Below are 17,119 nucleotides of genomic sequence, written 5' to 3'. Positions count from 1 at the left end.
GTCCTGGACTGATCCTGGTACGTACAGGGAAACCACATTAACTTAAAAATAAACACGAACATGACAGCAAGTTTGCTTACCATAAACAGGATTCTCTGTAGACAGCAGGAGGAATTAGCCATGACACGTGGGGTGACATCATCTGATGGCGCTGAACAGATCCTTCTCTCTTAGCTCTCAGAGCTTTTTGCGCTACTGAGCATATGCAGGAATTACTGCACAGACACTGGCTTGTGAGCCGCTCAGTCGATTTTAGAGTTAAACTTTAGCTATATAATAGACTATCCAGGGAGGCGGGTGGGTAATAAGCATGGCTAATTCATCCTGTTTTCTATGGAGAACCCCATTTACAGTAAGCAAGCTTACTTTCCCTGTCAGCGAGCAGGGCTGAATTAGCCAAGACCCGTGGGGATGCAGCAGAGCAATTACTTACAAAGCAACCCACACCCCGCTGTAGAGAGTAGACTAATGTGTGAAGAGGCTATGCAAAACTGCTTGTCCAAGTTGCCCAGACAGTAATGGGACATGAAAGTTGCAGCTTTGCAGATGCCCTTAATAGGAATGGCTCGCAGATGAGCCACTGATGCCGCAGTGGCTCTCACTTGTTGAGCCTTTAATGGCGTCTGTAATCTGAAAACCAGCAAGTGCATAGCATTGTGCAATACGGTCTACTAGTCAGTTGGACAACATAGGTTTGGCAAGTGCTATGCCCAGGCAAATAGTTGTGAGGCTTGACAATGTGGTTGACCTCCTCTGGTAGTTAGGTTTGCTTACAGTCAATGAAGTGCTTTTACTCCTTCATGCACACATGGCTTTGAAAAGAATGTGGGTAACACTATGACTTGATTTATGTGGAAAGCTGACACCACATTTGACAGAAACATGGGGGAGTGCAGAGCACCACCCTATTGTGGAAGAATTGCATAGATAAAGAGTATTGTACTAATGTCTAAAGCACATTCTTTTGGCTGATGTGATTGCAGCATAGAAATAGATGGGCACAAAGAGATCATATAGCCCATCTATGTGCTCATTCAGCCATTTAGCTTTATAATTCTCATCATTCCCTTAGGAATTATACTTTGCATGTGAGAAACTTCAAAGAAGCAGATTCCAATGGCTTGAATGGTGGCTTCATAAGCTGTGTCAGAACCACATGAAAGTCCCACGTAACAGGTGGTTTGGTATGCCATAGGACTTTTATGAACATGGCCGTAAAGGATGAGTGGATATTGGTTTACCCTCTACCTGAAGATGGCACTAAGATGCACCTTGACTGACAAGGTACTGAATCCCAAAGAGGAAAGGGAACAAGTATTGAAGTAGCTCCCATAGTTCACAAGTGAACAGGTCCAGGGAGCTCCATTGACACCAGGATGGAAATTATTTTCATTTAAAGCTGTAAGCTCTTCTAGCTGAGGGCTTTCTGGTAGATACTAATACATCTTCAGTTTCCTTAAGTAAGGACAGGGATATGATAAGCGAGCATTCAACATTCAGGCTATCAAATTGATAAAAAAGAGGTTTAATGATGCAGACAGCCCTCTTCTTGAGGCAATAAGCTTGGATTAGTTCCTAGAGCAAATTGTGAGTGGGGGTGCAGGAGGGGCTGAGGGACAGTTGCACTAGGTACAAGAACCATACCTGTCTGTTCATGCTAATGCAATAAGTATCAAGTGGGCCAGGTCTTTGAGTACACTTTGCACTGTTCTGGCTATTAGCGGAATTGGTAGAAAAGCATACATGAGATCTGCATTCCAGGTGAACAGAAAAGCATTTGGAGCAGATCCGAGTTTGCTTGGAAAAATGAAGCAAAATAGGAAAATTGGTTCTTACCTGCTAATTTTTGTTCCTGTAATCCCACAGATCAGTCCAGACAAGTGGGTTTTATTCATCCCTACCAGCAGATGGAGGTAGAGAACAAAACTTTGGGCACTGCCACATATACAAGAGTGCCACCTGCAGCCCCTCAGTATTAACCAATACCTAAGCCAAGATAATTAACCCAGAGGGCAAACGAGGCCCCTAAGATAGATACCCATGAACACTGGATAACAAACTTAGAAACATTAAACGTAAAAACATGTTACAATTCTTAACAAATCATGGAAGCTCTGCTTTGCAAACAAAAATCCAGCAGCAGAACAAGCAGTCTTTCGGCATAGATCACCAGAGTGGGCCTCTGGACAGATCTGTGGTATTACAGGAACGAAAATTAGCAGGTAAGAACCAATTTTCCTTTCCTGAACATACACAGATCAGTCCAGACAAGTGGGATGTACCAAAGCCCTCCTATTCCAGGCGGGAACCCCGAAAGACCTGCTCAAAGAACACTCTCCCCAAAAGGAGCTGTCTCCGGGGCTCACACATCCAAACGGTAATGCTTTGTGAAAGTGTGAAGCGAAGATCACACCGCGGCCCTACGTATCTCCTGGGGAGACACCAATTGACACTCGGCCCATGATGCTGCTTGAGCCAGTGAACCCTAAGCCCCACCGGAACTGCCCGGCCCTTGGAAACATGTGTGGCAGAGATAGTCTCTTTCAACCAGACGCCTTCTCTCCCTTTTTGGTTCCCCCGAAAAGGTCAAATAAATGATCAGAGCGACGGAAACAGTTGGTGACCTTCAAGTATCTCAACAAAACGCGTCGCACATCCAAAAGATGGAGCTCCTTTCCCATCGAAGGATCCCGGAGCCCAATCCGGGAAACCTGGTAACTTCACTATCTGGTTTACATGAAATACCGACACCACCTTAGGAAGGAACGAAGGCACCGTCCGCAAAGACACTTTATCAGACGAAATCTGGAGAAACGGATCACGACAAGAAAGCACCTGCAATTCTGAAATCCTCCTAGACGAGCAAATAGCTACCAAAAAGGCAGTCTTCAGGGTAAGGATCTTTAAAGACATCCGACCCAGTGGTTCAAAAGGTTCCTCACAGAGGGCCAACAATAGAAGATTGAGATTCCATTCCGGGGATACGTTGCGAAGAGGGGGACGGAGACGCTTAACCCCCCAAGAAAACGCACCACGTCTGGATGGGAAGCCAAAACCTTCTCCTGCACCTTCCCTCTGAGACAACCTAAAGCCGAAACTTGGACCCGAAGTGAAATATGGGTCAACCCTTTGGATAAGCCCAACTGCAAAAAGGACAAAATATGCGATACGGAAACTTTAAGAAGATCCAATCCCTGATGTCCACATCAGGTCTCAAAAACCTTCCAGACCCTGGAATAGGCCAAGGAGATAGAAGGATGCCTCGCCTGAAGGAGGGTAGCAATCACCGATTCGGAATATCCCCTCAAACACAATCACCACCTCTCAAAAGCCAGGATGCTAGACTGAAGCGATCCGCCCGATCCGAAAATATGGGATTGTGGCGTAGTAGGTCCTGCAAGTGGATCAGGCGTAGCGGTCCATCCACCGCCAGATGAAGCAGGTCTGTGAACCATGGACGACGCAGCCACTCCAGGGCTACAAGCACTACTGGGCCCGGATGAGTTTCTATTCTTCTGATACTCTCGCTATGAGAGGCCACAGAGGAAAGACATACAGAATGATTCCAGTCGGCCACGGACATACTAGGCCTTCGAGCCCCACAGCCCCTGACTCCCTCCAGCGGCTGAAGAACCTCTCTGTCTTGGCGTTGAGACTCGTCGCCATGAGATCCAACAGAGGTGTCCCCCCAACGATCGCAGAGGAGACCCCAAGCTTCCGAGGACAGTTCTCACTCCCCTGGATCCAACGGTTGATGGCTGAGATAGTCCGCTTGGATGATGTTCAATCCAGCAACTTGCGAGATGGCGATCCCCTCGAGATGGAGCTCTGCCCACGCGAATAATAGCTGAGCCTTCTGAGCCACCACGGGACTCTCGGTTCCCCCCTAGTGGTTGATGTAAGCCACAGTGGTCGCGTTGTCTGATAACACCCGTACCATGCGAGTGCAGACCAAGGGTAGAAATGCCAGGAGGGTTCTGTGCACCGCTCTCGTCTCCAACCTATTGATGGACCACGCCTGCTTCGATGTAGACCAGAGGCCCTGAGCTGACTTGCCCAGATATACTGCATCCCAGCCCCGAAGACTGGCGTCCGTAGTGACCACCACCCAATTCGGGACCTCGAGGGGCATCCCCTTTTTCTAGATTGCTCCTTGTCATCTATGAGGCCAGATTGGACCTGGCCGACATCGGAAGAGAAAGGGACAGAAAATATTGCTCCGACAGGGGACTCCAGCGGGACAACTGCTCTCTGCAGGGGCCTCATATGAGCAAATGCTCAAGGCACCAGTTCCAACGTGGATGCCATCGATCCCAGGGCTTGCAAGTAATCCCAGACTTTGGGAAGCGGCAGAAGAAGCAAACAAGCTATTTGCCCCTGAATCTTGTTCACTCTGTCGTCCATGAGAAACACTCTGCCCTGCTGGGTGTCGAAGCGGGTGCTCAAGTACTCGGGGGATCGGGCAGGCACCAGGTGACTCTTCTGCAAATTGATGATCCAACCCAGCGACTCCATAAGAAACCTCACCTGGACCACGGACCACACACACACTCCCTTCTGTGACTTCGCCCTGATCAGCCAGTCGTCCAGATAAGGGTGTACTACCACCATCACCTTCGTGAAAGTCGAGGGGCGGTGGCAAGACCGAAGGGAAGGGCCCGAAACTGGAAGTGCTGTCACAGGACCAAGAACCCAAGGAACTTCTGGTGTTCCTGCTCAATGAGGATATGAAGATAAGCCTAGGTGAGATTCAGGGACGCCAAAAACTCTCCTTTTCGGACCACTGCAATCATGGTGCGTAAATGTCTCCATCCAGAAGCGTGGCACTCTCAAACTCTAGTTGACTTTTTGCAGGTCCAAGATGGGCCAAAAGGTTCCCTCCTTTTTTGGTACCACGAAATAGATGAATTACCTGCCTCGCCGCTGTTCAGAGACCGGTAATCGGGACCACTGCCTCCAGACTTAATAACCGCTGAAGTGTCTCTTGGACAGCTGCCTGCTTGCTTCGGGAAAGACATCGCGACTCCAGAAAAATGACTGTAGAGGATGAGAAAATTCTAAGGCATAGCCTTCCCCGACAACGCCCAGCACCCACCAGTCAGATTTAATATTGGTCCACTCCTCATAAAAATGGGCCAGTCTGCCCCCAATCACCAAAACGAGGAGTGGACCTGCCTGATCTCATTGGGAGAATTTAATTCCTCCTGCCCCATGGGTGGGCCCCCTTCTAGATGCTCTTCCAGACCCCCGAAAGGACTGCTGTCTATTTGAGGACTGCCTCAGAGCCGAGGACCCTGTTGTCCTGGCAGAACGAAAGTGCCTCGACTCCCGAAAACGAGACCAAGAGGAGAAAGGCTTCCGGATAGACTTCTTATCCTCCGGCAGTCTATTGCCTTTCATCTACCCCAAAGACTTCATAAGGCGGTCAAGGTCCTCACCAAACAACAGTTTGCCCTTAAAGGGCAGATTACACAGCTGCGATTTCAACGAAAGATCCGACCAGTTACGCAGCCACAAGTGACATCTGGATGCTACCACCGAGACCATACCCCGCACAGTGGTCCTTACTAGGTCATATAATGCATCTGCTCCATAGGCGACTCCTGCCTCCAGGCAAGCCGCTTGGGTCAGGGAAAGAGCCCCGGAAACCGCCTGCTCCTGCGGCTTCTGGATCCAACACAAACAGGTTTGCTGCATCAGACTGGCACAGACCAGAGCCCCAGAGCCATAACCCGCTTAAGGTGCATCTCCAGTTTCCGATCCTGAACGTCCGTCAGAGCGGAGGCTCCAGCGACCGGGATGGTGGTCTTGGTGATTGTCGAAACAGCCGCATCCACCTTCGGAACCTTGAGGGCATCCAAATGCTCCTGTAACAACAAGTAAAGCTTCGGCATGGCTCTGCCCACTCTCAGTCCCGAGTCCGGGGAGTCCCACTCACGGTTGATCAGCTTCTGGATCTTCTTAGGAATGGGGAAGGCACTGGGAGGTCTCCGTAGGCCATCGAGCACCGGATTAACCCCTTCGGTATCAGAGTCCTCCAAACAGAGCTTGATCCCTAATTCCTCCAATACCTGGGGAATAAGCGACGTAGCTCCTCCCTCTTAAAGAGACGGATCACCCATGGGTCATTGTCCTCAGCCTCCGGACCCTCAGAAACACCCTGATCCGCCCTAGGGTCTCCCAGGTCCTGGGGGCCCCCGCCCCCCCCGCAGAGTCTGCATCCTGATCGCCTGCCAAGGAACTATATCCATCCTCCTGAGAATCATCCGAATTGGAATCCAAATGCACTGGGCGACTTCTCTGCGACAGTCTCCGTGACCCCGCAGCACCCTTAGGAGGCACCTTCATCTGTTTAGCTGAGTCCGCCGGGCTGTCTTTAAAACTGAGCTTGCCTGCCTGCCTAGCCAGGAAGGCCTCATGCAGAAAAAGAACAAACTGGGGGAAATCCCCCCCCCCCCCGAGGGTTCCTTGGGACTGCTAGGACCCGAATCAGCCGGGTCCTCCTCCCGCGGCTGTACGACAGGGGAAAGAGGTGGAAGAAACTCCCCAGAGCCTTGGTGAGGAACCCCCCTATCCAGCTCTCCTTCCACAGACAAAGCAGCACCCTCTGTGGTAACTTAGTGTGTGACTTAGTTTTTGGGTACTTGCCAGGTTCTTATGGCCTGGATTGGCCACTGTTGGAAACAGGATGCTGGGCTTGATGGACCCTTGGTCTGACCCAGTATGGCATTTTCTTATGTTCTTATGTGGTCCAAGCAACGCCGCTGCGGTCTGCGAGGCTCTCCGAGACCTCGGTCACTTTGCCAAAGCCCCCTCTCCCCCTGCACACTCCACACAGAGGAGGAGGGCATTAAAGGCAGATGACCAAACCTCGTAGGCCCGACCGGGAGGGGGAGTGGGAGGGGCACACCACGCGGCTGCTGCCGAACTCAGAAGAGGGCGCACTGCCGTAAGAAATTCCCGCCGGCACGAAAAAACGCTGGTGTGGCTGAACACGCATGTGCTCAAACAGGCCCTAAAAACAAACACCAAACTCACAGGAGGCACTTTCCCCAGTCGGGGTACACCCTCCTCAGTTGGCGCTGCCCCAGGCTCCCCTGCACCATCTTAGCACAACAGGGCACTCTCCCGACGATCCCGCCAGGCTGGCTGCCTGACAGGCAGTTCTAACACTACGTCCGAGCTGCCGCTGCTAGCACAGCAGGCACTCCCCGTTTCTGGGTGGTTTTTTTTTGTAACTTTCTTAAAGGCCCAGAGCACATAATAAGCAACATCCCAAACAAAAACCAAGAAGGGATACTCTCCTGAACTCCTGGGCCGGCGGAGGGGCTTCGGATCCCACTGAGGGAACCAGACCACTGGCTGTCAGGGATCCCGGGGTTGCGGGCTAAAACTGGGCCGGGGTATCCAACCCCCCATTCGCCCGGCTCAACCCGAGGGATGGCCCTTCTCAGGAACCTGGCACCTCGGGGAGCAAAATTCCTCAAAATATCCAACCAGTCAGGACTGCAGGTCTAGCACCTCTACCATCTGCTGGAGATAGAGAAATACTGAGGGACTGCAGATGGCATTCTCGTATATGTGGCAGTGCCCAAAGTTTTGTTCTCCCTCCATCTGCTGGTAGGGATGAATAAAATCCACTTTTCTGAACTGATCTGGGAATGTTCAGGAACTTTCCATTTTTCTGTTTTCCTGTGATGCGAAAAGGTCAATTAACAGATGTCCCCAAAGGTTGATCATCCTGTCTGCTACTGACTGATGTAGAAAACATTTGTGAGGCTATCTTCCTCTACTCTTAGATATTTATATACAACCTTCCTGCTCCAGTTTCTTTATATTGCAACCTTCAGTCAGGGAGATGTTTTCAGTTTTGCTTAATTTTCCTTTAAGGAAAGTTGCCTTAGCACATTTGTCCAAGCCAAATGTCATTCTGATGTTATCTGAGAGAAGAGGTTGAAGAGTGCCCTTCATATTTATAACCACCAGGGAGGCAAAGAAAGTCTTCACCAACTATGCCAATTGGTCTAAGGGATGAAATGTTCTTTGACCAGGCGATGGGGGTGGAACATCCTCTTCTGATCCCAGAAGGGGCTCTTCTTGAAGGCCCTCTGGACTTTGCAATATTTGCCTTGGGTAAGGGGGTGGGGGGTTACAAGATTAAGAGCACCACCAAGCATATGGGATCCGGTGTCTCTAGACAAAGAACTTGCTCAAGCAGACTAAGAAGAGTTAGCCCTTGAGATAGCTCGTGCAGCATGTCTCCCTCCACATTTCCCATCCTCCCTGAATGTGTCAGATAGACTGGCAATTTGTATAATAATTGTGTTGGCAGCACCAAGATACAGTGCATCAACAGCACTACAACCACTCCAAGGCATCAAGGGATCCTGAATCCAATGTGATGAGGGAAGAAGCATCATCAGTGTCTAGGCTCAATGCTCCATCGATTGGTACATTTTGTTTGTTTATTAAAATGTCTTTATCGCTTACTGCGTATGCTCTAAGCGATTAAATTACATACATACATTTTTTTATTTTTTTTAAATGACAACAAACCACATTACAACAAATGAAATAATTTCATCAAAATAGTCCAGATCTTAAAGGGCTAAAGTTAGCTGAATGCACAGTCAATCAGAAAAGCCTTTCTTTAATGCTGAAATAAATTTTTTTGAACATTCCATCAGACTCAGTGATGCAGGAATAGAATTCCACAGGGTAGGAGCAGCAACTGAAAAAGCACAGTCTCTTGTAGAAGATAACCTTGCACCCCATACTGTAGGTACCTCAAGTAGGCCTCTCTCTTGTGATCTAATGTTCCTGGTCGGTTAATATATATACACAATAAAAATCGTATCCAAGGAAATGAATAGGTACTCAGTAATTTATGAGTCAAGAGTAAAGTTTTTTTTATTGAACTCTGTAGTGAACAGGAATTTATTGAAGATGATACAGAGATGGCGTGATGTGATCAGAGCATTTGGATCCAGTAATTAATTGTGCTGTAAGAATTGAGGAACAGTTGAACGGGTTTTAAAATCAACTAAGGAAGACCAAGATATAGGGCGTTGCAATAGTCTATCACTGGTAACAATGATGCCTGGACCACCAATTTAAAATCATTTGGTTTAACAAATTTCTTAAACCATGCAAAACCCTCAACTTAAAAAACTATTCTTTGTCACAGTCTTAATGTGATGACGAAATGAGAGAGATGAATCAATCCAAATACCAAGACTTTTGACATGTGGTGCTAGGGCTTCATAAATTGACTGCCACTAATGCCAAGGCTTGGTGCTGCTTCTTCAGCCCCAACTATCTCTGAACAGTAACGCTGTTTCTTCTTACCCTGCTCGGAGCCCCACATTGCCTGCAAGAGACATGCAGACATCTGAAAACAGCACCTTCGCTGCTTACTCATTCCTGATGAGGTTGAGGAGGCCCCCAGCTTGCTTCACAGGGGTGGGGAAGGTCTACTCAAGCAAAACCTGCTCAACTCGGCATCTGGGGATCTAGAAGAAGTTCTGTTTCGAGAGGAGGAACTACAAAATAATTGCCAGCCCTGTCCCCAACGAATCCAAGGGACTGGAACCACTGCATCAATGATGAGAAAACAAGCAAGAGATCTTTGAACCAACTCCTTCATTTGAGAGGTGAACAAGGGAAACCATAATGCATCCATTAAGGATGGAAAAAACTCCCCAGCATAGCCATCTCTAATATCCTCCAGGAACCACCGTTCTGACATGATTGGAATCTGTGTGAGTAAGATATCTGTCAAGGGAACACCTTGCTTCGTCTTGGAAGATTGAGTCCTGAAATTACCACAGAGAGTTTGGGGAGGACAAGGTTCCCTCTATCTTTTTTTTTTTCTCTGTTTTTGGTTTTTTTTTTAAAGATAGAATGAATGAAATGGAACCCTTTAGAGCAACCTTATTTGATACTTCTTCAGTGAAGATAAGTTCTAGTTCATACCTCAACCCAAGATTCTTAAAGCTTAACCTCAGAAAGCTTTAGACTCTCTCAATTCTGGAGCTTGCTAAATACAGTAATAGTCTTCTTTTAGGGAAGCTTGGTAAGAGTATTTTAGAATCTACTTCACAGACCAAATAAGGTGCTCCGGAGAGTGTCTTGCTGCTACCACGAGGGCCATGCTCCTCACCATTTTGTACACCAAGACAAGAGAGATGTCCTGCTTATCCTTTGTAAACAGATATTAATGGGCACACCAGGATAAAGAAAAATTGGTTCTTACCTTTCCTTGAGTCCCACAGACTAGTCCAGACATGAAAATACAGAAGAAAAATTTTCTGTACTGCTGGTACCTAAGTTACTGTGCCACCTGCAGTAACTCAGTATAATCTGAAACCAAGCCTAAAATTTATACCCTTACCATAGAGCAAGGGAAAACAAACACTATCAGTAAACACCAAAGAAAAACTTGAAAATTTCCCACCAGAGGATGTAAAAATCAGAAATCATGCTGAATACACACACACAATTCTGGCCTGATCTGAGGGACTCAAGGAAAGAAAATTAGCAGGTAAGAACCAATTTTTCCTTGCTTAAGCCCCCCAGACTAGTCCAGATTCATGGGATGCACCCAAGCTTCCCTAAACTAGATGGGAACTTGCAAGATCCGCTCTGAGAACAGGGCATGCTGATCCTGCATGTTCAATCTATAATGCTTGGAAAAGGTGTATAATGAAGACCAAGTCACAGCTCTGCAAATCTCCTATCGTGAAACCAATCGATATTCAGCCCATGACATTTTTGCTGTTGAGTAGAATGCACCCGCAGTCCCTGAGGAATCTGTAGACCCTTGGAAATGTACACTGATACTATTTCCTCCCTAATCCACCTTCCAATTTATGCCTTTGATGCTTTCCCTTATTGCGACCACTGATCATCATGAAGAGATGGTCCGATTTCTTGAAGCTATCGATAACCTTTAAATATCTCAGAAGGTGCTAAAAACATCCAAAACATGAAGTTCACTAGAATGCACAGAAGGTGGTGAATCCAATTTCCGAAACACGGGCAACTCAACTGATTGACTTAAGTGAAAGGAAGAAACCACCTTCGGCAAAAAGAATGGAACCATATGAATAGAAACCACCCTCTTCCAAAAATTAGAGGAAAAGATCTCTACATGACAAAGCCTCACTGACAGCCACTAAAAACAGCTTTCAGCATAGGATCCTTCAAAGATGCCCTCCTAACTGGCTCAAAAGGAGGCTTTAACAAGGCCATCAACACCAAATTAAGATTCCACAGTGGAACTACATGCCAAACTGGGGTACGCAGATGCCGAACTCACCACATCCAGATGTGAAGCTACTTTTCCACTGTAAGAGGACAGCGCTGCTACTTGCACTTTAAAAAAGTTCAGTGCTAAACCCTTCTGCAAATCTTTCTGCAAAAAGGCCAAAATCACTGGTTGAGACCTGAAGTAGAGAGACCCCCTGACTCGTCACCAGGACTTGAATACATTCCAAACATACATGTACACCAGAGAAGTCTAAATCTTTCTAGCTGTAGCAAAGTCATAATGACCTCTTCCGAGTATCCCTTCACTCTCAATCTTCTTCTTTCAAGAGCAAGGCCGTGAGACAAAAGTGGTCTTCCCGCTCCAAGTAGACTGGAGCCCAACACAGTAGCCCGAATCATGGCAGAGATTCACAAAGTCTTTAAGATAGTGTCATCTGGACTACTCTGGAGTTACCAGAATTACTCTTCCTCAAAGTCTTTCTATTTGTCTAACTACCCTTCCTATCAGGGGCCAGGGAGGAAAGGCAAAGCAGGAGCACTTGAGGCCACAACTGAAACGGGGCATCCAGATCATCTGACCCTAGCTTTCTCCATTATCCAAAGAACTTCAGGGCTTTGGCATTCTACTTCATTGCCATCAAATCCAACTAGAGAATTCTCCATGTGACCCTGATGAAAGAAAATACTTCCTCCACTAACTCCCACTCTCCAGGGTCCAGAAGATACCTGCTCAGAAAATCCACCTGCACGTTCTCTACCCCAGCCATGTGAGTCACAGACAATGTTTTTAGATGTCATTACACCCAAAGGAACAATATCTCCACTTCCACGGAAATCACTGGACTCTTATTTCCTCCCTATCTTGTTTATATATGCTACCGCCATTGTACTGTCCGAGAATATTCTCACCACTTGTCCTTGACCAAGAGCTGAAAGAATCCCAAGGCTTTCCTGACCGCCCTCGTTTCTAACCAATTGATAGATAAGGTTGCCTCCATTTCAGTCCACACACCCTGTGTTGATTGATTCTGAGAAATGGTCCCCCAGCCACTCATACTGGCAACCGCAGTCACCATTACTCAATCTGGAATATCCAACCCCATCCTTTTGACAAACTGGCCTTCAAGAGCCACCAGGAAAAGCTGGATCCAACTTCCTCTCAGGGACAACAGATCTCAAAATCTTTTATCTGGGGACTCCATTGTGAAAATGGGCTTTCATGTAAGCCATAGAGCCTACAATCTAAATTTGCTCTTAGCAAAATTTACCATCCAGCCTAAGGACTGCAACAGCAGAATTACTCTGTGAACAGACAGCGCTTGTTTTTGCCTGAATTAACCAGTCATCCAAAAAGGGATGCACTAGGATTCCCTCTTTACACATAGCTGCTGCTACTACCGCTATCACCTTGGAAAATGTGTGAGGAGCTATGACCAAGCCAAAGGGAAGTGCCCAAAACTGGAAATGTTTGCCTAGCATTGCAAATCTGAAGAGTCTTTGATGGCTTCTCCAAGTAGGAAAATGGAGATGTACCTTTAAAAGATCCAAGGATGCTAGAAACTTTCCTTTTCGGATTGTCACGATTACCAATTAGAGTTTCCATGCGAAAATGCTTCACCCGCAAAGATACATTCACTTTCTTGAGATTCAGGATGGGCATAAGAAAGGGCATAAGAAATTGCCATACTGGGTCAGACCAAGGGTCCATCAAGCTCAGCATCCTGTTTCCAACAAAAACCAAACCAGGCCACAAGAACCTGGCAAGTACCCAAACATTAAGAAGATAAGAACATAAGAAATTTCTTGTAGTGCATAAGCCAGCCATCCTAAAAGGATGTGCACAGCCAAATCAAACTTCAGGCCTAAAGCAACACAAAGATAGAATTTTCCAATCACGATGAATTCTGCACTTTTAATGAGACTGTGTGAATTACACAAAGCGAAGAAACTGCTTGTAAGCCTGGTCCACCTTAAGTCATAGACATGAAAGGAGTTCCGCTCTGAGAGCGTTCTCCTTATATGGGGATAAGAAGCTAGGCCCAGGGAAGAGAAGGAAGCCTAGGAAAGGCTAATACTGTTGAACTGTAAGTTATATTTCTGTCTTTATTTTGAGATCTGTGAAGATAAGCACAACTGCTGCTGGTTCAGTTTTTTTGTTATTAATAAAGAAGTTTGAAAGAAAGCCAGAGTCCAGCCTGAATCTGGCTAGCCCAAGACCGCTCACAGTGCCTCACTGCTATTGTTCTTCTATCTGACTTTTGCTGCACTTTATAATTTGCTAATACAGCAAACATAGGACTTGCTAAGCTGTGGCATTGACCACAACTTTGTATATAGCCAGGAAATGACCACTGATTCCTTTATTACCAAACGGTGAAAATATGCATATAGCTTCTGACAGAGATGAAGTTATATCAGCAGTCCACCAATCATCTGTCTACAAATGATGGTAACATCCAATCAGCATCAACATTCAGACTTTACGGTTCTCAATATGCATGAAATGCCAAGCAGAGAAAAAGATTCTGGACTTTACAGAAGGATTTGGATTCTATTCCATTACTTGGAACTTTCTATTCTATTGCTGCTGTTCATGTGAACTCCATGCCTGTGACCTAATCAGCATTGAAAAAGCTAAGCTACCAAACTGAATTCAAAGCCTGGCCCAACCCTGCTCTAGTACCCATGGAGTACTTACAGTTTCTGCCTGCCTAAGCCCTAGGCAAATACAGCCTTCTTCACCCCATTCATGCCTGAATTGATACAGAAGTTCTGTAAGCATTATGGGTTTTGCTGCCCTGAGACTGTGGCACAACATGTTGTTTGCCTGCATGAAGGTTGAGCTGGCGAGCTGCTTTCCAACTGAGACAGGACACTGAACTCTTCAGAGGGAGTAACTCATCAGTGGAGAATGAAATCTGGCTTAATTACTACTTCAGCTAGGGCTAGTTAAATTGGCATTGCATTTGTCAAGTGCAGGCTGACCGAGTTAACGCAAGGTTTGTTTGCATAACTTCTAAAAACAGGGCTATGCCCTGTAAATCAGAAACTTAAAACAAATATATTTACTATAATATATTTACTGTAATACCGTTGTATACTTATGCTGCTATAATAAAACAAACATCTACTTAAAAATGTGTAAGCGTTCTGTTCTCTTTACATGAATCTAGGCCTTATTTTATCTGGTTTAAATGTCAGATAAATCATGCAAGACAAATCCCTTACAGGCCGAAACATGCCCTCCTTTTTGGGCACCACGAAGTAAACAAAGTACCTTCCCAGAACTCTTTCTTCCTCTGGAACCAGGACCACAGCATCCAGAAGAAGCAGATGCTCTAGCGTGGATCACACTGCCAACTTCTTTATCCTGGAAGTGCAAGGAGAAACCATGAAGGCCTCAACCACTGGATGAGCAAATTCTAAGGCCGAGCCATCACCTACAATGGAAAGAACCCATTGATCGGCTGTTATTTTGGTTAACTCCTTGAAAAAGCAGACCAGTCGCTTCCCTATGTGCACACATGTGGAGTGGACCAAATGATCTTCATTGATAGCTCTTAAGTCCCCCTGAAGTGGGACTGGAGGTCTCTCCCCTATAGTTCCCCTGAAAGGATTGATTTGGATATAAACTGGCACTGCAAAGAAGAACCCTTTCCAGGCCGATAATGCCTGGCCTCCCTAAATTTCTGCCTAATGTGGAAGGTTTTTTGAACCTCTGAAGTTATCCTCTGGAAATGTATGGGATTTTGAGTCATCATGCTGCTTGACCATCTGCTCCAAATCTTTCCCAAAACACTGCGTGCTTCGAAAAGGGAGATTACCAAGCTGAGACTTGATCAGACATCCACAGCCCACTTACACCGCCAGAGCAGCATTCTAGCCGAAACTGCCAACACCATATTCCTGGCCAATGTACGAAGTAAATCATACAAGGTATCAACTATAAAGGCTAAGCCAGCTTCAAGCTGCTCCACCTCCCTTTTCTGAAAAAAACACTTCCGAATCTACAGCTGGGATCTGCTGTACCCAGTGCAAGCAGGCTTGAGCCATAAAACTACTACACAAAATAGCACGGAATGCCAAAGCTGAAACTTCAAGTATCTTTTTAAGCTAAAGCTTGATCTTGCAATCCTGAGCATTCTTAAGAGCCATAGAGCCCTCCACTGGAATGGAGAAATTACTTACCTGATAATTTCATTTTCCTTAGTGTAGACAGATGGACTCAGGGCCAATGGGTTATGCTCCACTGCCAGCAGATGGCGACAGAGTCAGGTTGCAAAGCTGACATCACCGTACATATACCCCCTGCAGTGACCTCAGCTCTCCAGTATTCTCTTCAAAAGCAACCGTGGATATACTAGTGAAAGGACGTAATTGAAAATATGAATAAAAATATGAATAAAAATATGATTAAAACGATTAAAAACAGATAAACGTAACTGTACTTAACCAACCATAAACACTGAACTCCAGTAAGAATATAGGTATCTTAACCTAGGGACTGGCTGAACAATTACCCGTGATCCCTTGGATTTGAGGCCCATTCCACAGGTGAACCCGTGGCACAGATCTTGGGCAGCTGAGGGTGGGATGCTGTGTCCATCTGCCTACACTAAGGAAAACGAAATTATCAAGTAAGTAATTCCTCCATTTCCTAGTGTGTAGCCAGATGGATTCAGGACCAATGGGATGTACAAAGGCTACTCCTGATTGGGGCGGGAGGCTGCCCATGGTCCAGCCAACACCGCCCGTGCAAAGGCCTCTTGGGCCTGTATGTCCAGGCGATAAAACTTGGAGAAGGTGTGCAAGGAGGACCACGTCGCCACCCAGCAGATATTGACGGGAGACAGCAGTCTGACCTCTGCCCATGAGACCACTTGAGCCCTAGTGGAATGAGCTCTAATCTGAGAGGGTAATGGCTTTCCAGTCTCCATATAGGCTTCTGTGATCACCTCCTTAATCCAGCGAACTATGGTAGCCCATGAAGATAGTTCACCCTGTTTCCCTCTGCCATGAAGGACAAACAGGCGGTCCGTCTTTCGGACTGGTTCCGAGACTTCCAGATACCACACTAAAAGTCTCTTGACATCCAAATGACAGAGGAGCCTATATTCCTCCGCATCCTTGAGTTTATCTAGGGATGGCAACGAAATGGACTGGTTCAAATGAAACTCCAAAACTACATTGGGCAAGAAGGACAGAATAGTATGTAACTGCAATGCACCTGGAGTCTTCCGGAGGAAAGGCTCCCAGCATGACAATGCTTGCAGTTCAGAGATGCGATGTGCTAAGCATATAGCTACCAGGATCATCGTTTTCAAATTCAATAAACGTAAGGAAAGACCGCGCAGCGGCCAAAAGGAAGGACCTGCCAAAAATTCCAGCACTAAATTAAAATTCCACAAGGGAACCAGCAATTGCACGGGAGGCTGAAGGTGCTTCACTCCCTTCAGAAAACAAGTCACGTCTGGATGAGCTGACAGGGAGACCCCATTCAACTCACCCCTGTAACAGGAGAGAGCCACTACCTGCACCTTCAAGGAGTTAAGAGCCAAACATTTATTGAAGCCGTCCTGCAAAAATTCCAGAATAAGTGGGATTTTGACCGCCCAAGGGGAGACAGCGCATTCCTCGCAGCAGGTCTCAAATACTCTCCAGACCTGCACATACGCTAGGGACTTGCAGAACGTCCGAGTACGAAGTAAGGAGATAATTACCGCTGCGGAATATCCCCGCTTCTTCAGGCGTGCCCTCTCAAGGGCCAGACCGCATGACAGAACCAAGTCAGATCCTCATGCTGTAACAGGGGGGTTCTCAACCAGGAGCCTCCGCATGTCTGCATACC

General features: G+C 46.7%; 1 protein-coding gene across 4 annotated transcripts in view; it reads right to left on the bottom strand.

Annotated features, from left to right (window-relative positions):
- The window catches only part of E2F4 (E2F transcription factor 4), an 85,854-nt gene that overhangs the window by 28,880 nt on the left and 39,855 nt on the right, over positions 1-17,119 (bottom strand). Inside the window, exon 8 of one of the 4 annotated variants that reach the window (XR_003857739.1) lies at positions 14,549-14,641. The exons of the other annotated variants lie outside the window; for them this stretch is intronic. The gene's annotated coding sequence lies outside the window, so the exon portion shown is untranslated. The remainder of the gene's footprint in view (positions 1-14,548; positions 14,642-17,119) is intronic. 4 annotated transcript variants of the gene reach the window in all.

Source organism: Rhinatrema bivittatum, chromosome 7 (assembly GCF_901001135.1).
Source record: "Rhinatrema bivittatum chromosome 7, aRhiBiv1.1, whole genome shotgun sequence".
Classification (NCBI taxonomy): Eukaryota; Metazoa; Chordata; class Amphibia; order Gymnophiona; family Rhinatrematidae; genus Rhinatrema; species Rhinatrema bivittatum.
This window is presented reverse-complemented; position numbering and strand designations above follow the sequence as displayed.